Genomic DNA, 15,721 nt, shown 5'->3' with positions numbered 1-15,721 from the left:
CCAAGTAGTCAGTCTGTCCTTGGTGCTAGGGCTGACTGGGAACCAAGTGTTAAAGTGCCTGCATATATTTCTAGAATACTGCAAATATTGTTCTGTTTAATATATTGTATTGCTTTGATGCATTATTTTGATTCTTTTGGAATATAGTTCCTGGTGTGTAATCAGTTTGCATATTGCCATCAGTAACAGAGATACTGGGGGAGAGGGGAGACAGCTGGTGCAGAGCCACCCAGTGAGGGATTCCTTCCTTGCTGTGTTCTAAAGTGCTCCAAATCCTTTCCTGACCCCACCTCAAGGATTTTAATTTACTTTGTTCTATCTAACCCCATGCTATTTATTTATTTAGATTTTGCTCACACCTTTTTCAGTAGTAGCTCAAGGTGAGTTACATTCATGAGTTACATTCAGGTACTCTGGATATTTCTTTGTCCCAGGAGGGCTCACAATCTAAGTTTGTACCTGAGGCAATAGCGGGTTAAGTGACTTGCCCAAGATCACAAGGAGCAGCAGTGGGATTTGAACTGGCCACCTCTGGATTGCAAGACCGGTGCTCTAACCACTAGGCCACTCCTCCACTCCTATACCCCACCAAACCCCACCCACTTTAGCCTCCCCAGACAACCAAGTCACCAACTGCCTATGTTTTCAGCATTATACCATCATTTGCTTTGGGCATTGCAGGACTGCCATCTGTGCATTGGGAAGGAATACTAACTGACCTCATTTGCATCCACTTAAATTCATTTCAATACAATTTGTGGCAATGTTTGGTGCACACATTAACACCTGCGCTCCAGTGCTTTGATCACACTGTGCACCATAATGTGCGTGCAAACCAAGTGCTAACCACTTCTTAGCACTGGTGTTAGTTTTGAGGATCAGCCTCAAAGTGAGAGAAGTGAAACCTCTGTCCATAAGGTATACCTGGAAAGGACTGATAGAGGAGAGGGGCTGCTCCTCACCTTGAAAGAGGGATAAGGCACAATACAGAGGTGTAAGGATTTTAACAACTGTCCAGTCTTCAAAGAGGTGTGAAGGAAGTATCATCTTGAAGAAGAGAGCAATGCTTTGAGGAGACCACGAGTTATAAATCCTTTGAAACTCTTTGCAACTATTTCACTTTGTTCTTATGGACTATTTGCCTCATGTTTCCCTAGCTCTTTGTCCATTTTGGAGAACCCAATAAAATGATAATTTTATTATAATCAAGAAGGGTCTCCCAGCTACATCTATGCCTTTGACTTTATTGTGCTTATCCAATGATCCCCAGTAATATTTAAGCCTGCCTTCAGGGGACCCTTTGATAGTGTGTGTACGTTGGGAACAAAGATTTTGGGAAAGATGATGTGTTTTTTTAGCCACAGACCATAACTAACTTGTTTGTGCACTGGCCTCTGAGGTATCCCTCCGCCCTACTGATCTGAGAGGTCTGCTACATTTAAGCGTACAGATTACTATTATCTCTTATGCTGAAATATGAGACAAAGGAAAGTAAATCCCAAATGGCATTACGGTACTGGCACAAAGTAAGTTCTTATCTATTTTCTTTTCAGGAGCAGATTAGTATTAGAGTATCTACAGTACATAATGTCCAGCATGAGCTGCAGTAATATTTCAGAAACTGCTCTTGCTCATTGTTTTCCCAGTTACAATGATGATGTATATGAATTCATTAGCTAAGCAAATATTTAGAGATAAAGTCTAATTTTTTTTCACTTAGTGGGTTTACGTTTAATGAGATATAACTACGTAGGATACGAAACAGTTCTGTGCATTTAGGGCTTGGATTAGAGATTTGTTTGTTCAGGGTCGATACGATGACAGTGTATTTATATATGTGTCATCAGCCAATGAATGCTGTAATCCTATTATTTGGTGTTTTGTCAGAGTGCATTCTCTGTGTGTCTTCCTGGTCTTTTCAGACTAAAGCAGCTTTTGGAAAACTACAAAAGCCTTCAGCACAGAAACTGTCACAGACTTGGCAGGTGCATGGAGTAATTCAGAAGGGATTACAGTAATTTTATAGAGTGGCATGTTTTATTTTTCATGGTCACGTTCATCCCCAGATTGAATAAATGATGCACATTTACATGTGTAAAAATTTGTGCGCGAACTAAATTGGTTAGCAATCAATTATTGGCGTTAATTAGCAACTTGCTAAAAGCTGTTCTATAAAGATCCACATGCAAATCTTATAGTATGCAACGCATAACCTTATTGGTCTGTCCCATGACTGAAGCACTTGTGTTCAAGTCTGCTGTCCATTGGAGTCAACTGGGCTCAGTTATGCCATGGAAGTGATATGTTCAGGTGGAAGACTGCCAGCCCTCAAAGTCTACAAGGGTACTTAAGCCATTTGGGTTGTGGGGGGGGGGGGGGAGGATTTTTTGGATTATATGTTGAATAATGAAGAGAAAACAGGGGGACAAAAATGAATAAACATCACTGTATATAGTCACCTGGTCTGGGGATCCTATTGCTTGAGACAGTGGTAATGGCCTCTAAAAATTCTTGTTATGGAAGCAAGTTCTTTACCTATAACAGTTGGGTATGGGACATAAGCCAGGAATTTCTGAATAATTGAGAATAGAACAGAGGAAACATTGCTAAGATCTCTTGCTCATCAGTAATCAAATGTTAGTGACTATTTTGGATCATTGGGACTTTATTCAGCTCCTGGGATCGATGACGGCCACCATAGTGGTGGTTCCCTGGGCGAGAGCTCACATGAGACTGCTGCAGCTTGCTCTGCTTCAGCAATGGGCTCCGATTTCCCAGGAATACCAACGCAGACTACGGTGGCTTCCTGTGGCCCAGCGCAGTATGGATTGGTGGCTTTCCGACAGCAGGCTGCGGCAGGGGATGCCACTGGCTCTTCCTTTTTGGTGTCTGGTGATAACGGATGCCAGCCTTTCGGGCTGGGGAGCTCATTGCCGGGGACGCTATGCTCAGGGTCTGTGGTCTACCGCAGAAGCGGGATGGTCCATCAATCGCTTGGAACTGAGAGCGATATTTCAGGCTAACAGTATTACCAAGTCTGATTGAGTATATATGGCTTACATACAATAAAACAGCTTTAGTGAGAGTTTGTGATAGCTAAGGTGGCCACTGGAGCACATGATTACCATCACACCATTACTAACTGGAAGAGTGATAAGTTGTGGAGTAGCCTAATGGTTAGTACAGAGGACTGAGAACCTGGTGGGTGAACTGTGATTGATTCTCACTACAGCTGCTAGTGACTTTGGGCAAATCACTTAACCCTCCATTGGCCAGGTACAAAAAAACTTAGATTAGGAGCTCACTATGGACAGAGAAAATACCTGCACTTGTAATAAATGTAGACTGCGTTGATGAGTGAATTAGAAGGTAAATAATATCATGAAATGTCAACTCTGAAGAGTCGCAATTCTTGGGGTCCTTTTACTAAGGTGCATTGAAAAATAGAATGCGCTAGTGTAGGCACTTGTTATGGGCATGTGCAGATCCATTTTTTAGCGTGCCTGTAAAAAACGTTTTTTTAAACATTTTTGCCAAAAATGGAGGTGCAGCAAAATAAAAATTGGCGTGCATCCATTTTGGGTCTGAGACCTTACCACCACCCATTGACTTAGCAGTAAGGTATCACTCGGTAACCGTACGGTAATCATCTACGTGCATAAAATGACGATCACTGCCCAGTTTCCGCCACACACAGGAAAATAAAAATTATTTTCCAGCGCGTAAAAATGAAATTACCGCCCGGACCACGCTGTAGCCAGGCGGTAACTCCAAACTGATGCACGTAGGATGTGCGTACATGCCTACATGGCTTAGTAAAAGTGCCCCCTTACGCCTTATGTCCCTCCAAGCACAATTTGGGGTCCATGCAGAGAGACTCGAGATGCTGCTGTAGAATCTATCCAATACATTTTTGAATAAAATTAATCTGCAGATTATCTTTGCTAGTTGTTAAAACCCTAACATCTCTGCCTTGATGAAGGAAGGACTAAGGAGACCCTCAGACCAAAAGTTGTTACACTGGCACTGGAACATTATTCCTGTCCTCTCTCTTGTAATATCTTCACAGGACACTTCATAAATCAAAGCAAAATGAGCAGAGAGGGAGGGAAATGTGGGGAAAGAATAGAAGGAGATGAAGGCTAAGGGATATGTGTCCTGTCCGGTGGTAAGCTGCTTGAAGCAATCAACTAACTTGCCCCTAGAGGGGGAAATAGAGATTCTAGGAGGGGTGGAAATGCCACTCACACTCTCCATTGCCTTCAACAGTTGAGTGAACTAAAGAATCTTTGCCCCATAAGAAGGGAGTGAAGCCTTCAGAGGGGGAGAAACCCTGGTGCCCATTCCATGCTTACTTATACAGTAACTTTAAGCAAAGCGGAAAGGCCATAATTTATATTTTGATTGTGGATTTTATATTTTTTACAAGTACTGTTTTGTTTTAATTGTTTTTTTTAATTTGTGTTGGATTACAGATAGTGCAGGCTAGACATTTTTTAATAAATAATAAATTTGAAGAGGAACTGTACTATTATCATTTTTTAATTCCTTAATGCTAGTGAGATTTGTGGGTTTTGGACTGTGAAAAGTGTAGTGAGAGATTCGCAGACAGGATGAAATAATGATTCACAGAACTACCTTTAATTAAGGCCTTTCAGAGTAGTACGTGACTGAAAGCATCTCACTTAAACCAATCAGATAGAGATACAAAAGGGTAGATTCTATAAAGGGCGCTGAAATTTAAGTGCCAGAATGAGGTACATTAAGCGCAAATTCTATAACGGCAATTTCACGCCTAAGTTTAGGCAAAGTGATGGGGCCTGATATGATATATCTAAGGGCACTCAAGGAACTCAGAGAAGTTCTGGAGGCTCCATTGTCTGACCTTTTCAATGCTTCCTTAGAGTCTGGAATGGTCCCGGAGGACTGGAAAAGGGAGGATGTTGTCCCTCTGCACAAGAGCAGAAGTAAGGAGGAGGTTGGGAATTACAGGCCTGTTAGCCTGACCTCAGTGGTGAATAAATTAATGGAAATGTTCCTAAAGCAGAGGATTGTGAGGTTTCTAGAACTGAATGGACTGCAGGACCTGAGGCAGCATGGTTTCACTAGAGGCAAGTCTTGTCAGACAAATCTGATTGATGAGAGGGGCACTAGATGTGGTGTATTTGGACTTTAGCAAAGGTTTTGACATGGCTCAGCATAGGTGACAAATAAACTGAGTGCTCTCTGTATTGGCTCCAAAGTTACTGACGGGTTAAAAACTGGTTAAGTGAAAGCAAACAGAGGGTAGTGATAAATAGAGCTTGCACTGAGGAGAAGGATATTATCAGTGATGTATCGCAAGGATCTGTTCTTGGGCTGGCTCTTTTTAACATCTTTGTGAGTGATATTGCGGAACGACTGTCTGGTAAGTGTTGTCTCTTTGCAGATGATACATATCTCTGTAATAAGGTAGATACCCTGGAGGGTGTAGATAGAATGAGGAGCGATCTAATGAAGCTTGAAGAATGGTCAAGATTTAATGCTAAAAAATGCAGCGTCATACACTTGGGCTGCAAAAATCCAAGGGAATGGTGTAGTATAGGGGGTGAAGGTACTTCTGTGTACGAAAGAAGAGTAGGGCTTGGGTGTGATCATATGTGATGATCTTAAGGTGGCCAAACAGGTAGAAAAGGTGAGGGTCAAAGCCCAAAGGATGCTTGGGTGCATAGGGAGAGGAATGGCCAGCAGGAAAAAAGAGGTGATATTTGCCCTTATATTAGTCTTTGGTGAGGCACCATTTAGTATACTGTGTGCATTTCTGGAGACCCCACCTTCAAAAAAATATAAACAGGATGGAGTTGGTCCAGAGGGCAGCTTCAAAATTGGTCAGTGGTCTCTGTCATGAAGCATATGGGGACAGAATTAAAGACCTCGAAATGTATAATATGGAAGAAAGGCGGGCGAGAGTGGATATGATTGAGATGTTTAAATGTCTCCAGGGCATTAATGTAGAGGAGGTAAGCCATTTTCAAATGAAGGAAAACTCTGGAATAAGAGAGCATAGGATGAAGTTAAGAGGAAATAGGCTCAGGAGTAATCCAAGGAAATACTATTTTAGGGAAAGAGTGGTGGATATGTGGAATAGCCTCCCGATGAAAGTGGTGGAGACGAGGACTGTGTCTGAATTTAAGAAAGCATGGGACAGGCACGTGGGATCTCTTAGGGAGAGGAGGAGATAGTGGATGGTGAAGATGGGCAGACTGGATAGACCATTTGGCCCTTATCTGCCTTCATATTGGAGTGGCCTAGTGGTTAGTGCAGTGGACTTTGATCCTGGGGAACTGAGTTCAATTCCCACTGCAGCTCCTTGTGACTCTGGGCAAGTCACTTAACCCTCCATTGCCCCTAGTACAAGTAAGTACCTGAATATACTGTGTAAACTGCTTTGAATGTAGTTGCAAAAACCACAGAAAGGTGGTATATCAAGTCCCATTTCCCTTTCCCATTTTCTATGTTTCTACGAGCACTTATACCAATGAAAGGCTGGTGGAAATGCTGATGCCTAACTGTTGTCAGTTAGGTGTGCACAGAACATCTAGGCACACCCTTGACCCGTCCATGCCCCCACATCCACAGCCCTAGAAGTTGAGGACAGAATTGTGCGCACAACTTCAAGAATAGTGATTAAGGGCAGTTGAGCGTGCAACTGCTAATTGGTGCAAATTAATGCCAATTAACAGCAATTTAGGCTAATAATTGCCTGTTAACAACCAAATCATTATATTAACTTGTACATGTAACTGACCATATTCCATAAATTGCATGCGCAATTTGGGTGCCCCACTTTATCGAATCCAGGGGAAACTGCTGTGAATGTAAAACCAATATATAAATCAGAGCCTACACCCAAGAGTGCAGAGCTTTGTCTTGGACTTGCCAAGGAGTGGCAGGACAAAAGGTTCGTACTTCTGATCATGAGGCTTCCCTGATTGATTCTGAAAGTAAGAGAAGATGTCTGAATTTGAGAGGGAGTTGTATCTCCTCTCAGGAAGGAGCCTGTATGAAAAAGAAGAATTTTGAATTTTAAATTAAGTTTCTAGTAATTTGATTGTATTCACATTCAGGACCTGTGGAGGGGCATTTTTGATATGAAGTCCAAGTCTGACTTTGGACGTTTTGCACAAAACATCCAAAATCCGAATAGGAAAGAAAGTCATTTTTGAAAAAGAAAAACATCTTTTTTTGAAAAATACCATTTCAAACAAGGTTTTGTGTTTTGTACATCTTAGGAATGCCCAAATCCCACCCTTAACATGCCCCCTTGAGATTTGGATGCACTGCAGATGAACAGCATAGAAAAACATCTGAAAAATAGATTTTGAAAATACCGATTTGGATGTTTTAAGAAGAAATTCCTCCAAATGCTGCTTTATACCACTTTTTAGATGTTTTTCTCTTTCAAAAATGTGCCCCATAGTTAAACTGCATTTAGGGAACAGTGGATCTGAGACCTGTGAGACCTCTGGTGAAGTGTTATCTTCTTTCTTTAGTGTTTTATTGGAGTTCCTTTCTCTTTTCTATAGTTTATATTGTAAACCGTTTGCATGGCCTGACCCATATACTCCCAGATTCTATATAAGTCATCTTAAATGTAGGTGCATTGGAAGAATGCACGTAGCGTTAGTCTATAAACTACATCTACAGTAAGACACATTTTATAGAATAGTGCATAGGCCGGGGGAATGTGTGCAAATGCCCACGTCTAAATAGTATGCGCATTGCCCTGAATTCTATAACAATGCGTGTAAATGTGATTGGCACTCCTGACATGCCTACATTCCTCCCATGGCCACGTCCCTTTTTCAGCTACATGCGTCGGAATTCATGGGTGTCTCTTTTTACAATATGCCTAAAAAGAAGTGCGGGTAGATTCCAATTATTGCAATTAGTGATGATAATTGGTTATTGGCCAATTATCATGATTAATTGGCTGATTACTCAGTTGAGTAGTGCACACAATTTAACATATGCTACTCGCTGCACCTTATCTAAAATCTAGCCCATAGCGGTATACCAAATAGATGTAACTTTGAACTTTGAACCTTGAACCTTGATTTATTTTCTAAAGTAAATGCAGACTTAATTTGGTTTTGAGGACCAAGAGGTGCACAGTACTCCAACTCACATAACTTAGGATTACAATGAAACTTGAAATGAAGTCCACACTAATACCTCAACCTTCATGAATTTCTTTTAACTTCTTTTACCACTCTTGCCAAGCTCTGGTATATGTTATCCTGAAGAGGAGATGATGCTAGATTGTTTTAAAACTGGAACTGCGGATGGTTTTCGGTTGATGAAGAGAGATCATACTATGAGATGTCTCCCTTTTGTCACTCAAGCCCAGTAGTGAATCTGGTATGTGTATGTGGCGCTATGAATATCAATAAAGGGGACTAGTGGTGTAGCAAGGGGGGGCGGGAGGGGCGGTCCTCCCCGGGTGTCAGCTCAAGGGGGGGTGCTTCCTGCCAGCTCCCCCCCCTCGGCGAATCGACACCCCCCCGACCAGCTCCCGCACCCTACCTTTAAGCACCCTACCTTTAAAAAGAATATCGGGAGGCGAGGCGCAACGCCTCGCACCTGCCCTGCACATAAAAGAAATGTGGACCATCGGGCCTTCTCTCAGCTCTATCTGTCCCGCCCTCCGCTGACATAACTTCCTATTTCCGCAAGGGCGGGACAGATAGAGCGAGGGAAGACCCGATGGTCCACATTTCTTTTATGTGCAGGGCAGGCGCGAGGCGCTGCGCCTCGCCTCCCGATATTCTTTTTAAAGGTAGGGTGCGGGAGCTGGTTGGGGAGGAGGGGGGTGTCATCGTGCTGCACCCGGGGGGGGGTGCAACGGCGAACCGCCCCGCCCCGGGTGGCAGCCCCCCCTGCTACACCACTGAAGGGGACACATACACAGGGTAATGCTGTGAAGTAACTGCTAACAATTATGCTCCTATTACACGTGTAATTCATTAGAATAATGACAGATATGTTCATATGTATCACATGTGTGCATAAGTGCCAAAAATTCTGCCTAAGTACTATTCTTTACAAACACACATATCTTCCATAGCACACATGCATTTCACAAGTGGGCGTACATAGAGGTGGAATCTGGGCAGGACTCAGCATAAAACAAATTGAATAAGTTAGGCGTATGTCTCTGACACTTAAGTGCACACAGAGGTGAATTCTATATATGGCACCTAAAAAATGCTTACGAGGTATTCCATAAGCTGTGCCTAAAGTTTCAGCGCTGTTCATAGAATAACGCTTAAGCGGAGAGGTCACGCGTAAATTTAGGTGATGCCATTTGCACCAATGAAATGTGGTGCAAACACCTATGCCTAAATTTAGGCAAAGAACACCAATATTCTACAATTACGTGCGTAACTCAAAACCATGCCCCCGATCTGCCCATGGGATAGGAGGAAATGTCCTATTGTGGATTAAAAACTGGTTGAAGGATAGGAAACAGAGAGTGGGGTTAAATGGGCAGTATTCACAATGGAGAAGGGTAGTTAGTGGGGTTCCTCAGGGGTCTGTGCTAGGACTGCTGCTTTTTAATATATTTATAAATGATTTAGAGATGGGAGTAACTAGCGAGGTAATTAAATTTGCTGATGACACAAAGTTATTCAAAGTCGTTAACTCGCGACAGGATTGTGAAAAATTACAAGAGAACCTTACGAGACTGGGAGACTGGGCGGCTAAATGGCAGATGACGTTTAATGTGAGCAAGTGCAAGGTGATGCATGTGGGAAAAAAGAACCCAAATTATAGCTATGTCATGCAAGGTTCCACGTTAGGAGTTACAGACCAAGAAAGGGATCTTGGTGTCGTCGTCGATAACACACTGAAACCTTCTGCTCAGTGTGCTGCTGCGGCTAGGAAAGCGAATAGAATGTTGGGTATTATTAGGAAAGGTATGGAAAACAGGTGTGAGGATGTTATAATGCCGTTGTATCGCTCCATGGTGCGACCGCACCTTGAGTATTGTGTTCAATTCTGGTCGCCGCATCTCAAGAAAGATATAGTACAATTGGAAAAGGTGCAGCGAAGGGCGACTAAAATGATAGCGGGGATGGGACGACTTCCCTATGAAGAAAGACTAAGGAGGCTAGGGCTATTCAGCTTGGAGAAGAGATGGCTGAGGAGAGACATGATAGAGGTATATAAAATAATGAGTGGAGTGGAACAGGTGGATGTGAAGCGTCTGTTCACGCTTTCCAAAAATACTAGGACTAGGGGGCATGCGATTAAACTACAGTGTAGTAAATTTAAAACAAATCGGAGAAAATTTTTCTTCACCCAACGTGTAATTAAACTCTGGAATTCATTGCCGGAAAATGTGATGAAGGCGGTTAGCTTAGCAGAGTTTAAAAAGGGGTTAGACGGTTTCCTAAAGGACAAGTCCATAAACCGCTACTAAACGGACTTGGAAAAATCCAAAATCCCAGGAATAACATGTATAGAATGTTTGTGCATTTGGGAAGCTTGCCAGGTGCCCTTGGCCTGGATTGGCCGCTGTCGTGGACAAGATGCTGGGCTCGATGGACCCTTGGTCTTTTCCCAGTATGGCATTACTTATGTACTTATGCCCCGAAATGCCTATGATGCTCCCATTTTCACGCTCCCTTTTTCAGGCCACGAGTAAATATTTGATTTATTTATTTTATTTATTTTTCAAACTTTTATACCGCTTTTACCTAAGTGGTTTACAAAACACAAACACAGCTATAAACAAAATATAAAAAACAAAAACATATAAAATTAAAAAATTAAAACTGTGAATAATATAATCTGCTATTACACTCAAGCTACAACTGTCATCTTGTATGACTGAAATAACATAAATGCTTTAACAAATAGGGATGTCTTAAGATAGCGTTTAAATTGTAATATCTGTGCACATAAACGTAGCAGATACCGCACCTAAATTTATGCACATAAGTCCCAATTTAATTAGTGCTAATAATTGCTTCTTTAAAAGCCAATTATTAGCACTAATTGGCTCCTTACTGTATTAAATTGCATGTGCAAATTGGAAGTGCAGCTCTCAGAGAGATGCTATCTGACTGTTCCATGATCACTCCGCTTCAACGGCTAACGTTTATTTCTGTTTCATCTGCCTGGACGCTAACCATATTAATCTAGCTGATTGTAAAGAAGGACTTCTGGCACAGGTACACATGCTGAAACACGGCTGTGTTGGGTCACCTCTACACATGCCTTCCTTGATTTGAATTTTATGAATGAATTAAAAGCTCCTCGTGTATTCATTGAATCCTGCCTTCTTTGTTGCCTCATTTCTTTTGTTGCTGCAGACTAAGCTCCTACCAAGCTCCCAAATATAGAGTTGTCCCCATGATGCCTTTCAGAGTTACAGTAGGAATAAAGGACATTACTCAGCTCTTTTTCTCATACAATTCCTAATAAAACCACAACGTGGGACTTTTTTTGTGTGGTACAGCATAATTTATGCTTACTCACTGCTACTAAAAATAAGCTTCATTTCCTACCTAAATACTATGACAACACAGTGTGTTCTGCCAGTGATCTTTGCCGCCAGCTGGGAAATATTTCTTCTCCATCGGATGTGATCCTCTGAAACAGATGTTCTCTTAGCAACCTGCTAATTATAGAGAAGTATGCTGTTATTATCACACATAAACAGAAATAGAGAAATATATTGAACAGATGTTTATAGCATAAGAAAAGAATATAGAAGCTGTGGGAGAAAGGCCCACACAACTGTGTGTATGCAGGAGCAATCTTTTGCATAGGCCAATGAAATTTAATGTCTGTCCAAAATAAAATTGTCCAGCTGTACAAAAATATGGGAAGAGGGGAGGAGGCAACTGGAAAGATGTTAGTTTAAATGACATTCTCCAAGGACAAGCAGGCCACGTTATTCCCACATTGTGGGTAACCTCATCCGATCCAATATGGATGGTGAATCACTAGCACTAAAGAAAGTTCTAGCAGTGTCCCAATCCGCATGCGCTGGTTCCTTCCTGTCCGACGCTCAAGCACAGGTCCCTCAGTCTCTTTCTTTCCACAGAGCTGAGAGGACATGTTCGCGTAGTCTTCTCCTTACACTGTGCTTTTCAAACTATTTTTTCGCTATCACAAGTGCCTTCCATTGCAGCTAATCATCTTTTTAAAATTTATTTTTTCTTCTGTCTTCCCTTCCTTGTATTTTTCTCCAGTTTTTTTTCGGCCTTTCTTTTTGGTTTCCTTTATTTTTCGCGATTGGTTCATGATTAATCCGCAGCCCCAACCTCAATTTGAACACTCTCCTTTTTTAATTGTACAAGGTTTGTGGAGTTTAATTTAGCCAAAATTCTTTTCGATGTCCCATAAGGCTCCCATTGGCTTTAAGCAGTGCACTAAAATCAACTGGTGCATTAGGTGCCTTGGACCAAATCATGACTCCTCAATCTGTGATCTTTGTCTGTTTTGGGATCTTGCCAGGTACTTGTAACCTGGATTGGTCATTGTTGGAAACAGGACACTGGGCTTGATGGATCTTCGGTCTGTCCCGGTACGGCAACGCTTACGTTCTTATATTCTTATATGCAGGCCAGAACACAGAGAGTGCCATTGGCTCAACAGGAGAAGCTTTTTGGCTTTTCGAAGGCTGGATCATCGTCTTTGGCACCAGCGGCATCGACCTCCATGACTGATCTGACACCTGTAACCACTGGGAGTGCACTGGCATCGAGTGAGTTTCCACCTGCCTCGACACCAGGCACTGTTAGTAGGCCCCGGGACCGCTCAGTATTGGACCTGACACCGGGGAGATGCTTGGATTCGGCGGTGTCCTCATCAGCACCAGGGGATCGAGGCTCTATGCATCTGGTGAAGCTCAAGAAGCATAAGCATTGGTCCTCCTTGACACATGATGCCAGGAGCATGGAGCATTGGATTCTCTGATACCCAAGAAGTAAAGGCATTCAGAGGAGTGCTCCCCCGCCTTGGAAGAGGTGCCAGTGTGCCAGTCATCTAGTGGCCAGGTCTCTGTCACTGGTTTGGCACTGATGACTTCTCAGGCTGGCTTTGCCCCGGCACCCATGCCTTTGCCGATGCCTGCCCTCAATATGCAGTTCTGGAGCATGCTCTGAGAACTGCTGGTGCAGTTGCTGCAGGGTGCTTCCACTTTGCCATCAAGGGTGCTTGTGCCCTCAGCGGAGCAGCCCTAGGCCCTCTCCAAGGCTCCGCGCTGTGCCTTTATGGACTTACATACAATGTCTTACATACTCAAATTGTCATTGGTTCACTAGCCGCCACTGTCCTACACACTTTTTAGTGATTCAATATATATATATTTTTTAATTAATAACTTCAGTAAACTACTTTATACTGTTCTATGCTATTTAGTGCTCATCTTTAAAATGTAGCACTTAATATAGTTGGCTTAGTGATGGAAAGCTGGTCCTTCTATATCAAGTTGTTAAGGAAAAAGGCCATATCAGATAAGCTAGACAACATCATACACCTCCAGGGCTTAGCTAATTGCTTTGCACTAATTTCAGATTTGAAAGTTTCATCTATAACTTTGCCTAGGTCTAGTCATAATCCGGAGAGAAAGTTTGCTACAGAAGAAATACCAGGAGGCAAGAAAAGTGGACAGACAGAAAGACCTGAGAAAAATGTAAAGATTCGCTCCTACTTTGTTGGCTAACAAATACAAATAATAAAAAAAAAAGACAGACCTGACCTAAGGAAGCTAGCCCAAAAATGAGTTATGTTAATACAATAAAAAGGTATCACCTTATATTCTTTAAGCTTTATTTTTATTTTAAAATGGATTAACACAGCAACCACACTTCTCTTACTTTGCGGAATAAATGGACATAGTCTTGACAAGAAAAAACTTTCATGTTTTAAAATTATTTGAGTATAAAATTATTTTATGGATATGTCAAAAGATTCCTAAAATACCACATAGCCCCTAAACAAAGAAATGTGTTTCATTTCAGCAGATTTCTTTTTCATGTAATGTTTCAACATTGCTGTAGGGTTGGTGATTGTTAAAGGGCTTGATATGGCCTAAGGAAGACTGGATCCAGAAGCAGCAATCCAGGAGAAACACTACTGCAACTCTCTGTATATTGGGTTAAACACTAAGGGTTTCTTTTACAAAGCCGCACTACCAATTCTTGGTGCAGCAAATGAGAGAAAGCCCATTCAATTCCTATGGGCTTCCTATCATTTGCCATGCAGGAATCGCTAGCGCAGCTTTGTAAAAGAAGCCCTAAACTTTTATATAAACTTTAATTAATCCAGAATACGGCTGTCTGACTAACTTTTCATCTGAAGAAATTTGACAGCGTCTCGTCATAGTTTGAGAAAATTCACTGGCTTCCTATTAGAGTGTGGATTGTGTTTAAGTCAGTTTGTATATTATTCCATGTTTTGTATGGTAATACCTCTGTTATGCTTATTCAATTTTTTTCCGATCTCTTCTTTTCCTCATCCAGAATACATGATAAGCTGTATTTTATAAACCTAGCGCCTAAATGCTATCATGCGCTGATACAAAAGTGGCGTGCTCATGGGCGGGTCATGGGTGTGTCTTGCAGTTGCATGTGTACGTTCTTCAATGTGTTTTTTTCTCTCAGATGTCTGTGCTTTGTTTCCATATTTCTTGAGTTTTCCGATCTTCATACACTGCTCCATGCAATTGTCATATCATCGATTATGCCAACGTCATCTGTTCTGGAATCTCCAGTTAACAACTTTGTTGACTTCAAACTTTGCAAAATGCAGCAGTCCATTTTTTATGTAAAGCTCACAGGTTTGATTCTATTACCCCTCTCCCCCCTTCTTTCCTCATTTCACTAGTTGCCTATTAAGTATCTTTCTTCTTGGTTTAAAATTCTGTGTCTAACCCTCAAAATGCTTCACTTAGGTTCTCCTGCCTATCTCTCCTCTCTAGTCATTCCTTACATTCCTTCGCGTTCTCTCCGCTCCTTGGATTCCTATCGCCTGGTTCTTCCTCCTCCAAAACAGGTCCACTATGAGTCTACTCATCACTCAGTGTTCTTTTTTCTGGCCCCCAAACTGTGGAATGACCTCCCACCACCACTTTGTTCTGAACTCTCTTTCAATCCTTTCAAAGTCTCGCTCAAAATACATTTCTTTTCTTTGGCATTTGGTTTTGCACCCCCCCCCCCCCCCTTCTAGTTGATGTCAGGCTGTATTTTGATTTTGTTTTATCTCTTGGTGTGTTTGTTTCTGTGAGTGTTCTATCCTATCATTTATGGAATTCTTTTTGTTTTTATTGTATTTTTGAATTTTATTGTAACCTGCTGCAATCTTCCTGTCGCTTCTTCCTCTTCAACATCAGCAAAATTCGCCCTTTCCTCTCTGAACACACCACCCGAACTCTCGTCCAAGCTCTCATTACCTCTCGCCTTGACTACTGCAACTTACTCCTCACCGGACTCCCACTTAGCCATCTATCCCCCCTTCAATCTGTTCAGAACTCTGCTGCACGTCTTATATTCCGCCAGAAACGATATACTCATATTACCCCTCTTCTCAGGTCACTTCACTGGATTCCAATCCGATACTGCATTCAGTTCAAGCTTCTCCTTCTTACCTACAAATGTACTCAGTCTGCTGCCCCTCACTACCTCTCTACCCTCATCTCCCCTTATGTTCCCACCCGAAACCTCCG

Source organism: Microcaecilia unicolor, chromosome 6, assembly GCF_901765095.1.
Source record: "Microcaecilia unicolor chromosome 6, aMicUni1.1, whole genome shotgun sequence".
NCBI classification, from domain to species: domain Eukaryota; kingdom Metazoa; phylum Chordata; class Amphibia; order Gymnophiona; family Siphonopidae; genus Microcaecilia; species Microcaecilia unicolor.
The sequence above is the reverse complement of the archived record's forward strand: the minus strand, read 5'-3'. Positions refer to the sequence as shown.